Below are 18,151 nucleotides of genomic sequence, written 5' to 3'. Positions count from 1 at the left end.
AATCATCTGACCTGCTGTAGCAAAGAGTGAATCCCACTTACCTTTAACTACATTGACCAGATCTTCAGTGACCATGAGGGGATTTCTGATGATGGGCTCAGTTGGAGCCCACCCCAGACTGAAATGAAGCCAATACTCTGCAGCAGATATTCTAGGCAGTAAGACACACTAAAGTGCATTCAGAAAGATCATACTTTCCAATCAAAACAAAGGAGAGAATGAAGAAAGAAAGAAGGCCACGGTCACTGAAGCAAGAGGCAGAGATGTCAAGTAATTGAGTACTCTACAAATGCCTCTCCAGGAAATACTGCCAGTCATGGGGTGGTGTTTAAGACATATTCTGTTCTTGATAGTTTTAATGTGCTCATCTTCCTGCTCAGCAGGAAACACATTAGTGAAAAAATGTCAAATGTGGTCTCACAGGAGATTTAGTCAAACTAATTTATACAAAGATCCAATCATTGTGTGTAGCAATGGCCAAAAAAAAAAAAAGGAAATAAAAGCTTGTTTTGCTAGGCTGAGTAAACAAAAAGAGTGATCTTTATTTCTGCTGCAAAATTCTAAAACTTGGGGTTTGTGTTACCAAATGTGATTTGTCTGTTCAGATTACATTGGTTTTAGCCTGGCTTCTGGAGGAATAAATGTTATCAACATCCTATCCTAGGCTGCATCCAGATGAATGTGGCCAGCAGGGTAAGAGAGGTGATTCTGCCCCTTTACTCAGCTCTGCTGAGACTCCACCTCCAATACTACCTCCAGTTCTGGTGTCCCCAGCATAAGAGGGACACACAGCTATGGAAGCTGGTCCAGAGGAGGCCACAAAGATGATCCAAGGGCTGGAGCACCTCTGCTATGAGGATAGGCTGAGGGAGCTAGGGTTGTGCAGCCTCCAGAAGAGAAGGCTCTGGGGGGGACCTTAGAGCTGCCTTCCAGTAACTGAAAGAATCCTACAGGAAGGCTGTGGAGGGACTCTTCATGAGGGTGTCTAGAGATAGGACAAGGGGAAATGGTTTGAAGCTGAGGGAGAGCAGGGTTAGACTGGAGCTTAGGAAGAAGTTCTTCAATACGAGGGTGGTGAGACTGGAATAGGCTGCCCTGGGAGGTTGTGGATGCCTCCTCCCTGAGCGGTGAAGGCCAGGTTGGATGAAGCCTTGAGCAGCCAAGTCTAGTTGAGAGGTCTTCCTGCCCATGGTGGGGAGGTTAGAATAAATAAATTCAGAGGTCCCTTTCAGCCTAGGCCATTCTAGGATTCTATGATCTTCAAAAGCTAAAATAGTATACTAGAAAGAATAATCAGAGAGTAACTAGGGCAATGAAAATTCCACAGGTTTCTCCAAAGTCAATTTGGTTTTGTTTTTTGGGGGGGTGGGGGGTGGTTTTTTGGGGGGGGAGGGGTTGGTTTTGGTTTGGTTGGTTGTTTCCAGGGGTTTTTTTTGTTGTTGTTGTTTTGGGGGGAGGATTTTGGTTGCTTGGTTGTTTCTTTTTTGGGGGGGTGGTTTTTCAGGGTGCTTTTTTTTTTTTGGTGGTGGTGCTCTTTTCACATGCTGCTGAACTGCTGGTAAAAAACGAAGTCACAGATTAAATTTCTGTGGATTTGTGAAAATCTCTTCTTACTTTTTGGCTGTGCTTCAGTGGCTTTTGTCAGATTAAAAATCTGATGTACTTAAAGCATGAAAACCATGAAAGAAAACTAAATGATTCTGTCACTCTGAGAACTTACTGCAGTCAGTAACACCAGTCTTGATCTGACGAAAACTCAGACAAGCAAGGACACTGAAATATTCCCAGATGTTAATATTTAGTCATTAAAAGAAGGTTTAAATTTCATTTTTTTTCTTTTTTTTTTTTTAAGTATAATATGGCAAAGCTGATCCAGAAAGATGGAGGACGCATCTTGAGTTGTGGTATATATTTTGAGTATGGAGACAGACTACTTAATGCAGATTAACAAGAAGTACTTTCACAAATTGAAGAATCATAGTATCAGTCAGGGTTGGAAGGGACCACAAGGATCATCTAGTTCCAACCCCCCTGCCATGGGCTGGGACACCCATGGGCCAGAGCCTCATCCAGCCTAGTCTTAAACACCTCCAGGGATGGCGCCCCAACTACCTCCCTGGACAACCCACTCCAGGGCTTCACCACTTTCATGGGGAAGAACTTCCTCCTCACATCCAGCCTGAATCTCCCCACCTCCAGCTTCATTCCATTCCCCCTAGTCCTATCACTACCTGATATCCTAAGAAGTCCCTCCCCAGCCTTCTTGTAGGGCCCCTTCGGATACTGGAAGGCCACAATTAGGTCACCTTGGACCCTTCTTTCCTCCAGACTGAAGAGCCCCAACTCCTTCAGTCTGTCCTCATAGGAGAGGTGCTCCAAGCCCTCTGATCATCCTCGTGGCCCTTCTCTGGACACCTTCCAGCACCTCCAGATCCCTCTTGTAATAGGGGCTCCAGAACTGGATGCAGTACTCTAGGTGGGGTCTCACCAGAGCTGCGTAGAGGGGGAGAATCACCTCCCTTGCCCTGCTGGCCACACTTCTCTTGATGCAGCCCAGGATCTGATTGGCCTTCTAGGCTGCAAGTGCACACTGAGAGCTCATGTTGAGCTTCTCGTCCACCAGCACCCTCAAGTCTCTCTCCACAGGGCTGCTTTCCAGTCAGTCACAGCCCAGCCTGGATTTGTGACTGGGATTGCCTCGACCCAGATGCAGGACCCTGCACTTGGTCTTGTTGAACCCTATGAGGTTGGCTTGTGCCCACCTCTCCAGCCTGTCAAGGTCCCTCTGGATGGCATCCCTTCCCTCTGCTGCACCACACAGCTTGGTGTCATCAGCAAACCTGCTGAGGGTGCACTCAATGCCACTGTCCATGGCACCCACAAAGATGTTGAACAAGCCTGGTCCCAGGGCTGATCCCTGAGGGACTCTGCTTGTCCCTGGCCTTCACTGGGACATGGACCCATTGACAGTCACTCTTTGTGTGCATCCATCAAGCCATTTCTTTATCCATCTAGTGGTCCACCCATCAAAACCATGTTTCACCAGTTTGGAGACCAGGATGTGGTGTGGGATAGTGTCAAAGGCTTTGCTCAGGTCCCGGTAAACGACATCAGTTGCTCGCATCCATTAGCATCCCCCTAGCATCTTGGGAAATCTGCAGGACTACATCAGTGCATCAGTGTGACTCAGAACATCTGAACCTACCTTTAATACATCACTATCCTCTAAAGAAAAGAGATTTGGAAGAGCTAAGATGAAGAAACAGAACTGCAAGTTTTTATGTGAATAACTTTTAACAGTAATTTCCCACTGCCTGTGTGTTCAGAGCATACCTGCAGGCTAGCAGACTCTTAAGATACGATCACATGGTCACATTTCACTGTTCCACTGAAATATTCAGTGAGAGGATTTTAAAAATACATATACTTGGGTTTCTTCTCTCCAGCTAAGGACAGAACCCAAAACTATGGTCTGCAGTACAGCACAAGTTGATGAAGTTGCTCCATTAACCTCATGGGACATGGAGCAACTTTTACCAGCTGAAGACCTGACCTTATGTCAGCTGAAATAAGGAGAGTAATAGGAAAGTTGAAGACAATTGAGTCTGACACCAGCCCTGGTCCTGCAGAAGATGTGTGTGTCATGTAGGCTCTATTCCTCTGCAAATCCAACCCCATCAGGTGCTTTAACATTTGACTGTGTGCCAGCCCAGGCTTACACGCTTGCTTAGCTTGAAGCTTGTCTCCTCCTTTAGCATTTTACAAGAGCTTGGCCGAAGTGCCGGCAGGATTGATCCCTTTTCCTGTTGGAAATGCAAAATTCACATTAAGAACAAAATCAAACAGGTCATGGCAGCTGACAGAAAGGCGAAATCACAAGCTATATAAAAATGACTGGCAGGATATTTCTGGTGTTGTCACATCACCAAAAGGCTCCTAAAGCTTTCAGGCTTTCGCAGTGAGCAGCACCATCTGACGCCAGCTCGATTCCTGGGACCGCTCTTCCTTCTTCTGGTGTAATTCAGAGACAAGTCAGGCCTGGCTCAAAAGATTCTGGTTTTGCTTGTTTATTAATTGCCTTTCTCCAGCCAACCTCAATTCACAGAAGAAAAGGGCCTCGTTCTTAGCAGTGGTGCATATTTCATCCTCACAGATTGTTTAGCAACTTATTATGTTGTAAGTTTTTCATTTCTCCCCTGACATTTCACCCACTGTATTATGGGCATCATCTGAGGATTTAAACCCAGAAGCTGTTAGTGTGGCTCCAAAGCTTCAGATCAAAACTGAAAAATGTAGTTCAGCTGTTCAGCTATAAATATGCCGCAATTATAAGGAAATAAGGGTCAATATAGAATCCCTGAGAGACTTGCAATAACCTGCACTCACTATATTTAACTGGAGACATGAAAGCTACTTAGTTTCAAGGAAGCATTTAAGTATTACAAATGATGAATTTACAAATTCATGAATTATTGATGAAACAGAAAGCTCTCTGGAATTCGAGCAACTTTTATTTGAACATATTCCCCGTGTTTATGTACAGGCATCTTAACAGCATTTTCCAATTTCAGTTTTGCATTTTGAATATACAGCAGGAGTCTGTCATTTTGTAAGCCTCTGGTGAATTTGCATTACAAGTGTGGCTTGCACCAAGGGTTTTAAGTTTATTGTCACCACACTCCCAAATTCTCCGGCTCACAACCACATCCAATTTTCCTCTATCTTCCCTGCTCTGCTCAAGAAGATGACGTCTGGCGTACGGAGGTGTCCCAAGGGTGTGTTGGCATGGGGCTCAGGCAGGTGGAACAGGCATCATTTGGGAAGAAGCGTGTGTCCTGTTGTCAGCTTGACTCGCAGTCCTCTGTGCCATTCCAGAAATGATTTCTGTTCTGATTCCCACCTACTGGGTTCAGAGGGAAGCAGTTGGTGCGGTTCAGGGACTGCTGGTGCGATTGACAAACAGCAGCTCTAATTAGCAAATATCAGCAACCACTTGAGAACTTTCCAAATGAAATAATAGCCACTTTGCAGCATCTATTAAAACCTGCAGTGCATTCAGCTCCACCAGGAAAGAAAGGCACATCCTGTGTCTGCGCTCTCATGACAGAGGACTATGGAACACAGGGTAAAAACATCCCTTACTAGATCATGAAAAAACTCCTGGCTTTGGTATTCAGCAGGAAAATCCTAGCAGGCCAGGCCACACTGCTTTTTCACCCTTTGACCCTCATCATCATTATTATCTTACAAACTTCCTGCCATCTTAGGCTCTGCTAACTAGAAGGAGCTTTGACTGCCCAGAGTTTCAAGGAGACTTGAGGCTACATGTGAGTTGTGCGCAACAAGGGATGAAACTGCTCCTTCCATACTGGTGTTGGTGGAAGTTGTTACCAAACAAGGATGCTGTGCTAGGCTGTAAAATCCAGTCCTAACATAGTTACCTACCACAAGACAATGTTTGCTCACAAGCGCTGCCTGCTTGTGGCCTCATTCATTTCCCATAAGAAAACTCTTGTGAATGGGGGATATGGAGAAGGTCTGGTGTGTCCAGAGAACAGGTGCAGTGAGACAACCTTGCTGACTTTGGCAAGGGACTTCTCATGTTGGAACATAAAGACAAAAAGGAAGAAGCTATTTTTTTGTGGCTGGTTTCACATTATAGTTTTAACTTAAGGCTTAATAGAAGTTTCAGTGAACAGTTGCTGTAAAATGTGAACAACTTCTGTATTAAATCTAAGAGAACTCTCTCCCTTGGGTCTTTTCATCCCCACTAGTGAATGGCCTGGTAACATTTCCCAATTTTCTCTTGCATTACATGTTTCAGCTAGCATGTGATATATTTCAGTCCCACTGAGGCACTGGGGGAATTTGACAGCTTCCTAAGCCATGAAGGAACACCAAGGTTTTTCACCATTGCTTTTGCAACCTCTCAGTCCATCCTTTTCAGACACTGGGGACAAAAAAAAATCAGTTCTTCTTTTGATGATAGATAGATGATTATGATAGATACAATGATTATTGAGGGGAAAAAGACCTCCCAACAAACTGAAACCAAACAATGCTAGACCTTTTTTTGGACCATAATATCAGGTTTTTTTCTACAGGGCAGAATGAAGAAAGCAGAAGATGACAGAGGAGATCATTGCTGTAAGAAGTGCATAAAGCACATTTGCTGTCTCATTTCTGTGGCCCAAGAACTAGAACAGCTGTTTGTCATTCCCACCTCATGATTACCTGGCCAATTACAGATGTCAGTGGCCTCAGGAGCAGCTGAAACTCTTTTCGAGAGCCACCCATAAGGCTGACTGCAAGAAGCAGAGTGCATGTAGGACAGCAGAGGCAGGCACAGTTGCTAGCAGAGTTATTTTGCCTAAAAGGTGAGTTTCTTCAGCTGTCCTTGTTCTGTTTCATGTTTTTGGATTACTTCCTCTGCTCTTAACAGCCAAAACACCTGAACTTTACAGGTATGAATCAATGGAGGAAGGAAACAATGTGTGTAAATAAGGGGAAACAGGGGCTCCTTCCTCAGTGAAAATGTGGTGTTTGCTGGCCCCATTTGTTTTTTGGTCCAGTGTTGTATAATTCATCCTTTTGTTTTTCACCTTTCTGCAAGACACTTCCCATGCTGTATTTCCAGGGGGAAGCAAAACTGACTGGCAGCACTCAGTCTAGAATGACAAATTTCCAGGCATTCAACATTAAGACTCTTCTTATTAAATGAAATTTTCCATGGAGAAACTGCTATTTACTCCATAATGTTGGCTTAATTTCTGTTTTTATCATATGTAGAGGAATTCTGTAGATGTGTTTACAATCTCAAATGCTCTGATTTTTCATAATTAAGAGCTTTGTTTATCAAATTGATGATGTTTGCACATCACAGCAATGGATAGAGCAGTGCTGTGTACACGTGGAGGTTGTTCACAGAGAATCCAACTGCAGGCTGTTGATGCCTGCACAAGATGGAGCACTCAGCAAAACCTGAGGTGGTCTGCTGGGACATCATTGTATAAAATACACTCACCCCAGACCTCCTTCTCCTCTTACATTAGGGAAATCTTTCATTCGAGCAACGACCTCAGAATTATAAACCCATTTCCTGCTTGACTTAACACTGTGGCTTTGTTAATCTGGTGTCTAGGATTATCCAATTTGCATGTGAAGCAGGAGTATTTTCATTCTAGGACCTGAATGAAAAGTTTTGCCAATGAAATGAAAATGACCTTTCCACAAGACCAAACAATAGGAGAAAATGTTTGTAGTCTGTTACCACTCTACAGTTAGGAGAAAGACTTTCATACTTCAAGTTTCTCCCCTCTTTAAAAAGGTGGTTGCTGTCTTTCTGCCCCAAAGCCTTTGTTTTAACTTCAGCAAGCAGAACTCCTGAATTAACTTCATTCTTCTGCTTTCTGTCACATAGAGAGCTCTGTGTGTGTCTAGAGGTGTGTTGGATACAGCCAGGGAACAGCACAGGACATCCCTGTTGGGTTTTCTTAAAATACAGAAACAGACTGCCTAAAAATTTTCAGTGCCTAATTAAAGGGAATTGGTGTTCTCCTCTGCTACTACAGATGAGATGTGCTGACATTAGAAGCTGGTGCTCATTCTGTATGGAATCACCTCTTTCACAAACGTATTGCAAATCTCTGTTTTGAACTATATGCAAACCTGTGCAGTTGCATTGAGGTGTCCTGAATTTCCATGTCAGCCAAGGAAATAGACATCATTCTGATTCTGACACTGGTAGTGTTGTCACAAGAACATTGAAGAGCTGATTAATCGCATCATGTGCTCTTGTGGCTTTTGATAGCCTTTTGCATACGGTGCATTTGTGAACTAGGCTGAAGTGCAGCACCTTCTGTTGATTACAGACAGAAATCTTCCTCAATTCCAGAAGACCCTCCTGAGTTACTTTTAACAATTCTTTAGATAGTTTGTAGCAGGGAATTGCATTCTTTTTAGCAGTAGAACATCAAATCACCCTTTCTTCACACAATAGTAATAAATCTGTAGGTCATGTTGACTTCTGGTGACAAACTGACTCAGACAAACCTGCATTTTCATGAGCAGTATCTGACCCAGTTCTTGGAAAGCTTTCAATTCCAGTAGTGTCTGTTGTGCTACTTCCTGAAAGCCTGTGTATGCTGTCATGTTTTTAAATTATATGTCCTTCAGTTGGGACTGGATCATAGCTAAAGCTATGAGAGTGCCAGTGCAGAACTGATTCATTCTTCTGTTTCCTCCTTTAACATCAGGTTCTGCAACTCTTCTTCAATAATTGCGGTTCAGGGCTTGACTTGCTGTATTTCATTTTGGAGCAGAGGACAGTCTGAGATGGCCTAGAAAATATGGCATTTGGCATTTCGGTGAACATTGAATGTTTATTAATTTCTTGCAGAAAAAACACAGTTGAGCCATCAAATATTCTTTGTTACGCTAAGCTGCTACAGAGGACTTCTTTCTTTGAGATGCCATTCTGGACTGGAAGTGTAAGTAGATGCTACTGCTATGTTTGATTTGTAGTAAAGGTTTTCTCATACAGTTGTTTGCTATTTTGTTTATCATTTTACCACAAAATAATTTTCATAGACAAATCTAAAAAAAAAAATCCAAACCTTCTTTCATTTCTCCTTTCCTATTTTGCATTTCATATTTCGTCTGGGGTGCAGTAGGAGACGTTTCATAATCATATACTGGGCCGCATCCAGAGGAGTGTGGCCAGCAGGGCAAGAGAGGCGATTCTGCCCCTTTAGTCAGCTCTGTTGAGACCCCACCACCAATACTGCCTCCAGTTCTGGTGTCCCAGCATAAGAAGGACACAGAGCTGTTGGAGTGAGGCCAGAGGAGGCCACAAAGATGATGCAAGGGCTGGAGCACCCCTGCTGTGAGGACAGGCTGAGGGAGCTTTCAGTATCTGAAGGAATCCTACAGGAAGGCTGCAGAGGGACGTTTTTCTAAAGGGTGTCTAGAGACAGGACAATGGAGAATGGTATGAAGCTGAGGGAAAGCAGGGTTGGACTGGATCTTAGGAAGAAGTTCTTCAGTAGGAGGTTGTGGCTGCCTCCTCCCTGTGTTGAAGGCCAGGTTGGATGAGGTCTTGAGCAGCTGAGTCTAGTTGAGAGGTGTCCCTACCCATGGTGGGAGGGTTGGAGTGGATGACCTCTGAGGTCCCTTCCAGCCTGAGCCACTCCAGGATTCAGTCTCCAGCTAAAGCAGTTCAGCAGAACATTCTATAATTATAACATTAATAATTGTAATTGTATTAACATAAAATTCTTTTATTTTGCACAATTATGTAGTTATAAAATGCATCTTGATGCATTAAAAAAGTCAGCATAGCTGTCCTGGAAAACACTTTTATTCCTGCTTCTTTGCTGGAGTTCCTATCTGTTTGTCTTCTGTTTCCATAATCAGTTGTTAGAACAACATTTTAAAGTGCTGTTTTTATCTTTGATGATCCATGCAACATCATACTTCAGCAATTTATTGTTTAATAAGCTTGTCACAAGGACCTAAGTGCCAGGAAATGTCATTAGTCATTATAGACTGGATTGGTATTCAGTGGTGCAGAAATAACAGTTCAGAGTTTTACCTTTATACATCAGAATTTAAGGTTGATGATTCTGACAAACATGTTGCAGTGCTGCTCTGCTTCAAATGGGCAAGACAAGGTTTAGAGGAAGTGTTTTCATTAGATTTCTTGTTTGATAAACTAATTCTTTATCACTGTTCTTTTCTCATTCTTTATTACACAACTGAATACTTGACTGAAAGCTGAGTTGTTTGCACCGCTTCTGGAGTAGTTGGCACAGTTATCCTGCTTTGTGCATCATGAGTGATCAGTACAGTAACAGAGTGGATTGTTCTGTCTCAAGGGAGGGTTTTGCTTAGTGAATGTGGGTTCTCAGAGTGTATTACAATAACTGTTGGCTTTTGCATTCCTATGTAAAGTGAACCCTAATTAATCCAGCAGTGAGAGATGTGCTTCATCTTCTGAAACCAGCTCATTATGAAAAATGTAAACAGCTCTGTCCAAGCACTCTGTGTGCATACTAACTTCTGCCCTGCTGCTGCTTATTGTCTGAGTGACTTAGCTTTGTCTTGGTTTTTACTGTAAACACATGATTTCTAATTTCTGTTCCTTCTGTATCTTTAGCATTCCGATTGGTGTTTCCTAACAACCTGCCTTAAAGGAAGCCTTCATTTCAGTACTTTTAACCAGTTGCTGTCTGTGTGGTGCTCTCCAAAATGGCTCCTTTCCTGCAGGCCTGGAGTGGTGCTCCCATGGGTATGCAGTCAAGCAAGGAGGTGACAGCTTCCAGGGGTGGGAATCAACAGCTTCAGGGAACACTGAGTGATTTATTTATTCATTGCTCTATATCCTTAGATTCAGTTATCTTTCTAATAGAAAACATGTCTATGGAGGAACTTTAATGGAATGAATACTAACTTGTCCTCAAAACCCTCTGAGGATGTAGAAGCCATGCCAGTAGATTTAAAGCCCTTAGGAAATGGAATTTTTCCCTTTTGCTTGTAAAGGGATGAAAACAGGAGCTATCAGTGCCAAGTCAAGATATCCTATTGTTTGGTATATATGTTCTGGATCCCCTTTCCACCCCATGAAATCAGTCCTTTCTGTTGCACAGTCATGTGTAAAACAATTTGTGAAGGCAAGGAACACTTACATCCTCTTTCCAAAGGAATAGAGCCCATGCTTTCACTTCTTCATTCATTTCATAACTAGTCAAGTATAAGACAGAAAATTAACAGAAGGAGAAAGGGCACTAGAGAAAATGCAGGTGGGGAAAGGAAGCACAAGCAAAAGTAGTCCCCTGTTCTATCATGGATGCTTGTCAAGGCTTTCTTTTCAAGACCAGTTACTTTTCTTTCTGACCCTCCAGGATGGGACCCATATTCATTTTCCTTCTCCCTTGTCCCCTTCTTCTGGAGCTTGCTTGTCCCAGAATGTGGAGGAGTCAGGTTCAGAGTGTTGCAGGTTAGATGGTGCATTCTAGATCATTTTGATCTTTGTTTAGCTGTACCTCATTAGAGGAGCATGTTTTGTTTAAGTAGAATGAGGTTATTCATAAGTAATTCAGTGCCAGTGAGAGAAAAATCAATTGTAGGAACATTAAATTTTCATTAAACCTGTTAAATGTAACCTGACAGTCAGGTGGTCTCCAGTCATATGGGGCTTACTGCAATATTACTTTAAGAGATGAAAGTAGAATTAGGTGGTAAAGAATACTTTGCATGGCTTAAGGTGCAGGATAGAAGTGGGGTGTTTTTCCATTAAGCAGTCACTCTGCAGGGATCCTCAATTACTGACAGAGACATCTGCACTTCTGGAGATACTGTGAGTTTGAAGTGAGTAGTACGTGCAAGACAAGAGCAGATTGGAGCTGTCTGGGCAAAGAAAAATCAGACACAAGTAGTTTTGTGGGATATGACACATTTTGTAACTCCTGTAGGCCCGAGAATATCACATGTCGTTCTCCCTAACCTCACAAGGATTTTCTTACCGTGCTTTTGATTATCCGATATGACTTCCATGCCTTCCTATCTCATTTCAACCTCATTCTGACCTTCATGACAGTGTTCTAGCTCCCCTCTCCCTGTTCTCTATTATTCTAGCTCCCTTCTAACACACCTAGCCAACTGGTTCACAGCCCATACTTCCCCTACATCCATGACACAGTTCTCAGACCCGTGAGTGTTACCCTTACCCCACACTTCGCTGCACTCTTGACACTACTCCTGCAATTTAACTGTGCTCCATCTTGCTCTTCTGCCTGCCCCTTCCTCCCTTCCCTTGCTGCTGCTCATTCCTGACTCTCATCTGTGCCTCTACTATTGCTTTTCCACTCCCCAGTGCTTTCTTTCCCTAGTCTCAGTCACCAGCTAACCTCCATCTGCAAGCTGTAGGTAATACCTTGCATAGGCAGCTGCTGCTGCTGGTTGTACACCCCTGAGGGGCTGCAGCACAGGGTGGTAAAACTCCTCAGCCTGTGGCATGAAGGGTTGTGACTGTCATCAAAACAGAGCTCTTTGGATGGAGCAGCACCATCATTAAGCTCACGCTGACTGCTGCTTATGACATTCCCAGAAGCTCACAGCTGGACTTTCCAAGTCTAGCATGTAACAACAGCATAGCATGATCCTATTAATTTGAGTGTAAGGTTTCATTCAGCTCTTGCCTGTGATGTTCTATTTCTGTTTATCTATAACAACTGACTGACTGCTTTTCAGCCTGGGATGCATACATGAGATGCACCTCTGCTTCCTCTGATAAATCAGTGCATGGCAGTCTGTGGGGCACAAGTATGAGAGGAACCTGAATTTCATTTTACTGTTGCTGCCTGTCTCTTATGTTCTGATAAAGCTGCCAAAGTGTAGAAAATGATGTTGGAGTACAGGAAAAAAAAACAACTATTAGATACTTTTGTGCTTTTCTTGCTTTTTATGTTACATATAACTACAGTGATGCAGCTGTACCACAAAATGGTGTCTTGCTACTTACCTCTTCCAGCCTGTGGAAGAGCATCTGCTCTTGAGAATAAGTCCATGTAGAAATTCTCTTGAATTCTCTAGGAGAGAAATGAAATGCACACATCCAGCTGTTAGTACCTTGATAGATTCTTCTGCCTGGATATTTTTCTGGTAAAAGTGTTTGATCCAGATCTTGATTCATCAAAATGAAACAGAAATTGTTAGTGTTTAACAAAAGATCTCCAGTGGCTCATGTAGAGCTGGGCTGTCATAAACACATCTCTACTCCTAAAGTCAGCCTTTCTAGCATCACTCTTTCTTTAAAATAAAGACAAAACCCTGGCAAATACACAAAGATGTATTTTAAATACAACATCAATGTAAGAAAATCTGATTGATGTCTTCTCTGAGCTTCCATCATTAAAAAAGCTGAAAGCAATTTTAAGAAAAGTCTCTCTTGCAATCTTCCTTCAAACTTCTATAGAACCAAAAGCTTTGATTTGCCTGTGAAAATCAGACTGAGAGATGAACTGTCAATTGGCATCTCAGCAAGTCAAGTGATCTGGAACACCCCTGCTATGAGGATAGGCTGAGCAAGCTAGAGTTGTCCCACCTGGAGAAGAGAAGACTCTGGGGGGACCATAGAGCTGCCTTCCAATAACTGAAAGGATCCCACAGGAAGACTGCAGAGGGACTTTTGGTGAGGGTGTCTAGAGATAAGACAAGGGGGAATGGTTTGAAGCTGAGGGAGAGCAGGGCTAGACTGGAGCTTAGGAAGAAGTTCTTCAGTAGGAGGGTGGTGGACTCTGGAATAGCTTGCCCAGGGAGGTTGTGGCTGTCTCCTCCCTGGAGGTGTTGAAGGCCAGGTTGGATGAAGCCTTGAGCAGCTGAGTCTAGTTGAGACGCTGCAGTGCCAAAGGTTGGAGTAGATGAGCGCTGAGGTCCCTTCCAGCCTAGGCCATTCTAGAACTCTATTCTATGAGCTGAAGAATTCAAACCAGGCTAATCTCCTTATGAAGCTGTTTCCATATACCTACCAAGCTGTTTGAGGAATTCTGAGTCTCGGTGAAGGGTAACTGTCTTACCACTTTTGCTAAGATGTTCCATGTTTTCCTAAGATTGAACTATTTCCACTGAGCAATACACCTGAGTTTCACAGGATGGCTCAGAGTTAATAAGTAGCTGAAACCTGAATGTCATGTATTACACTGCAAAGTCTTTGGCCAGTGACTGTGAGGAAGGCTGTGGCCACAAATCCTTTGCCTCCTAAACACACCTTCAGCTGTCCAGCTAACACTGCTGACAGGCTATTGCTAAGAATAATTGCTTTTGCATGCTGAAAAGTAATCATTTTATGCACATATTGTTTTTAGCAGATTTTTCAATTCACAACTATGCTACTTTGGCTCCTTCCAGTCTGTTTTAATGCTGACCTCCCTGGAGAGTTTCTAAATAGTTATATGATTGTCAGTTTGGGAAAGCAGCAGAATTTCTGGCACCCTGGAGGCAATGAAGATGTCACAGCAGGTTCGATCATTACTGCTTCAAAAAACGTTGCAAACTTTTGATGGATGACATTTCAGAGCATGGGGTCGTGTCATTTAATTTGCTTTTAAGAGCAAAGAAAGGTGAGCATGGGTTTTTGGTGTTTTTTTTATTGTTATTATTCTTGTTTAACAAATAAGCTTCTGGCCACAAGTCCTAGCTTTCAGAATATTTATCTTTGCATTGGTTAAGTGATGCATAGATAAAAGACAATTTCTGACATGTCTCCAGAAAGATGACTAAGTACATGCAGAACCCAGCAGAGAAGAGCATCTCGTGAGAGAAGAGAGGGCTATCCAGCAGTGTTTTTCAGTGCCCTCCAATCAGTGGAGTACTTTTAAGGGCATCACTTTACCTGCCACAACCTAGACTCACAGATTAGTTAAATATAAATGAGGCTCATTGTTTCTGTGTGAATAGAGGATAAAAGGAGTAAAAAGGCGCATTGCATCCATCTTCTGTCAGCAGCAGAGAACTATTAGTCAAGTCCTGACTATTTTTTTTTCATTGTACTTGACATGTTTCTGGAAATTTTCCCACTGAGGAAATATTTTTCTTCCATTTCTGAGTAAAAACTTAGTGAAGATTATTTGGATCTGGCCTGTTGTGAATGATCTATTCTACTCTATTTGCTGTTCCACTTTCATAGAAACACCTAAACTTCTTTTGAATTTAAAATGCTAGAGGTTGCTTAGCTAAGGAAAACATTGGCATTTTTAAGCTAAGCCTAGACAAACATGAAAAGAGGCATTTTAGGCCATTTGCCACATCATTTGCAGTAACTTCATTAGAGCTGAGTAAGGCAAACAAAAAACCAGCTGAACACAGGACACGATTTTAGAAGATAAAAAATATGCTGGGGTAAAGAGGTTTCTGTGTTAACATGACAGAAAATAAAAGCCTACTAATGTTCTGTCAGGTTTGTTCATCATTTGAACATATCCCAGTCCATAAAACCATTGCTGGATCTTTTGAGCTAAGCCTATTGATAATAGCTTTAATTTAAGTACAGTTAAAAATGTGACTTTAATTTGCTGCCTGCTAAATTCTGAACCATTTCAAGGTTTAGAGGGAGAAATATTTTTGAAAGAACATCTGTGGTATAATTCCTGTATTACCTTGAGTTTATATTTATCACATCATGTTTATGACAAGCTGACAAATGCTTGGAAACGCATAGCTGTTGGAGCATGAGGCAAATCCTTCATGTTGAGGAGCACTTGCATGGAAAGAAATTTTTTCCTAGTCTCATATTTATACAGTGAGCCTAAGGATGTTTAGCAGTTTGTGTGCTAAGAAGCCTGTTGTAGGATACTACTCCAAACTCAAACTGCTCAGGCACCATGGAGTCCCATTTGAATGCTGCCACGAAGTAACTCATGCTAGCAGAGGATTTGAATTGCATCTTTGACTTTGTATATCCCTGCCTTATGGATTTATAATTTATTCCCACCATATGTCTCAATCTGATTCGTTGTGAAAATGCAGGTTTAGTTTTTATAGTAAATGGATCTCAGTTCCCAGCTTCAGAGAAATGATTTGTACTTAAGAGATCAAAAGTTCTTCCAACAGCCTTTTCTAAAAGTTGATCTAAGCTGAAAAATTCATCACAGAAGTTAAACTCAAGACTTAATGTGGAAAGCCATAGGCATGCCTTGTCCTGTCCCTTGTTATTGAACATGGTTATGGATATATCTAACATCTTAGATTCCACACGAGCATCGCTTTGTATTCTGTAGTGTGAGTTTAGCATATCCGTTGTGTGTGGAGCTCTAAATTCTTTGGGCTCAAAGTGACAGTGCTCCAGAAGTGCCCTTGTTGCCTTCAGAGATTCCCAAACTGGAACAGCGATCATGAAGAAGATGGAGGGTGGGGAAAAAAGAGTGGTATCCTGGGGTCTTCTGGTTTCACTTGTTTTCCTTCCATTACGCTGACCTGGTCATGCTTCAGAATTCATTTTTCCTATGAAGATATCTGAGACTGAGGTTGATGTGTTGGGTGAGAACTCAACAGGGTATTTCTGTGACAGTTGTTGTTCTGAGGGTTGGGATCTGAACTCTGAGGGCTTTCAAATCCGTGGCATTCACTGCCCAGAGAACTGCTTTTGGTGCTTATCTTACCTGTCCTATTGAAACCAAGGTGCTAACCCTTAAGAGGAAGAGAAATCTGCAGCCCAGTAGATAAGGTAGTGCTGAGGGAGCTCTGGGCTTCATTTTCTGTTTCCAGCAGTATCATTAAAAGCCTCTGTCCATGAGGGCGATTACGTACCTCAGTCTTTGGAGGCATGCATATCCTCTGTATTCTGGTGAAGACTTCATCTAGTAGGTCTTTGATTCTGTTTCTCAGCTATGTTTAGCAGCTCAAACCTCATCATAACTGCTCTTCAAAAGCATGTTGGCCCCTTTAGACTTACCCTCTGCATCCCAATGAGGTACAGGGGCATCCAGAGTCCATGGCTTCTTGAGTTAGAATAAGCTCGTAGATCCCAAAGAAAACAGGTAAGTGGGAGAGAAACTTTGAGATCAAGAGGACAGATAGGCAGTGAACACGATCTGATCAGTCTTAAGTCACACTGCTCCAAAATCATTTGAGTGTTTTGGAGATGGGGGTTTAGTTTTTTCTTACAAGTCAGAACAAAGAGGAAATTGAATAGGCAGATGAAAATACTTCTGAGGAGTGAGACATTGTCAAAACAATCTTTTCTTCTTAATTGCACTAAATTAAAAAGTGTGGTTATTGTAATTTCTCAGCTTACCTGATTTAACCCCTATTTTTCTGCACACTGGACAGAGCTGTTCTGACATTACAGACTGGCTTCAATACACAAAATCTTTCTAATAAATTTCAGTCTTGTTTCAGATATTGCCACTGTGCTGGAACTGCTCTTGTGAGGGTTTGTAATGAGGATCTGTTGCTTCAAGCTAACTGAGAAGCTCCTTCTTTCATTGTCTTGATTTATCAGCAGCCATTGATACTGTTGGCCATTGGGTCCTATTACATTGCCTTCAGCACCTCCTGGATTTTTTTGGGCTCCAGACTGGCCTGTTTCACATCTTATCTAATGGAGTACTGTTTCTACAGTTATATACTGCAGTCCTTCCCTCACACTGATGCCTAAAGCTGTTGAGCAATTGGATTTTGGTGGTGCAATTTACCATGACAGCACTGCAGTACAGGAAAATTCTTTCTTTAGCTAGTTTTTCAGATCTAGCAGGCACACTCGGTGTACAAGGGTGATAATTGTCTCAGAAGTTATGCAGCTGTTTGTTTATGGATCTGTATGGTAATGTGATGTCTAACAATACTTGACACTTGCATATGACTGATTGGGATTCTAAGACCATATGGTGTTATGCTTGCAGGTTTTGTGTCAATAAAAAGCTATTTTGAAGTGATTTTTAAAAGGTGGGTTATACGTCTACATGCATTCTTTCCTCCTTACCATGAGCTGAAAGAATGTTGTTGTCTTCATAATCCATGTCTGTTACACAAACCTTTCTACTGTTTCCATCATTCATTAGTATTAATGTGGAGCCATTAACTTAGCAATGGAGCTTGGACATCAGAATGTTACGTGTGGAAAATGTCCCAAGGTACAAGTTTGTTCCCTGCCTCTGCTCCTTATACTTGCAGGCCAGAGAATAGAATAGAATTAACCAGGTTGGAAAAGACCTGAGAGATCAAGTCCAAAATATCACCCAGCACCATCTAATCAACTAAACCATGGCACTAAGTGCCTCATCCAGTCTCCTCTTAAACACCTCCAGTGATGGGGACTCCACCACCTCGTCGGGCAGCACATCCAATGGCCAATCTCTCTTTCTGTGAATAACTTCTTCCTGACATCCAGCCTAAACCTCCCCTGCTGCAGCTTGAGACAGTGTCCTCTTGTTCTGTTGGTGGAGTCACCTTCCTTTCTATTCTGGATCTCTGCTTTCAATCCACATGGTGCCATCCTGTGCAACAGAGGAGATATGCTCGCTGCTGCAGGGCTTTAGCAGATGTGGTGTCAGCATCCCCCCAGATCCGAAGAAAACTAGCCCTCCTCGTGTGTTTGTGTGCTGGGAACCTCCTTTAAAGGGTTCAGCTGGGAGAGAGTTAGTTCTCACAAGAAGCT

The sequence above is a fragment of the Dryobates pubescens genome, chromosome 21 (genome assembly GCF_014839835.1).
Source record: "Dryobates pubescens isolate bDryPub1 chromosome 21, bDryPub1.pri, whole genome shotgun sequence".
Lineage (NCBI taxonomy): Eukaryota > Metazoa > Chordata > Aves > Piciformes > Picidae > Dryobates > Dryobates pubescens.
This window is presented reverse-complemented; position numbering follows the sequence as displayed.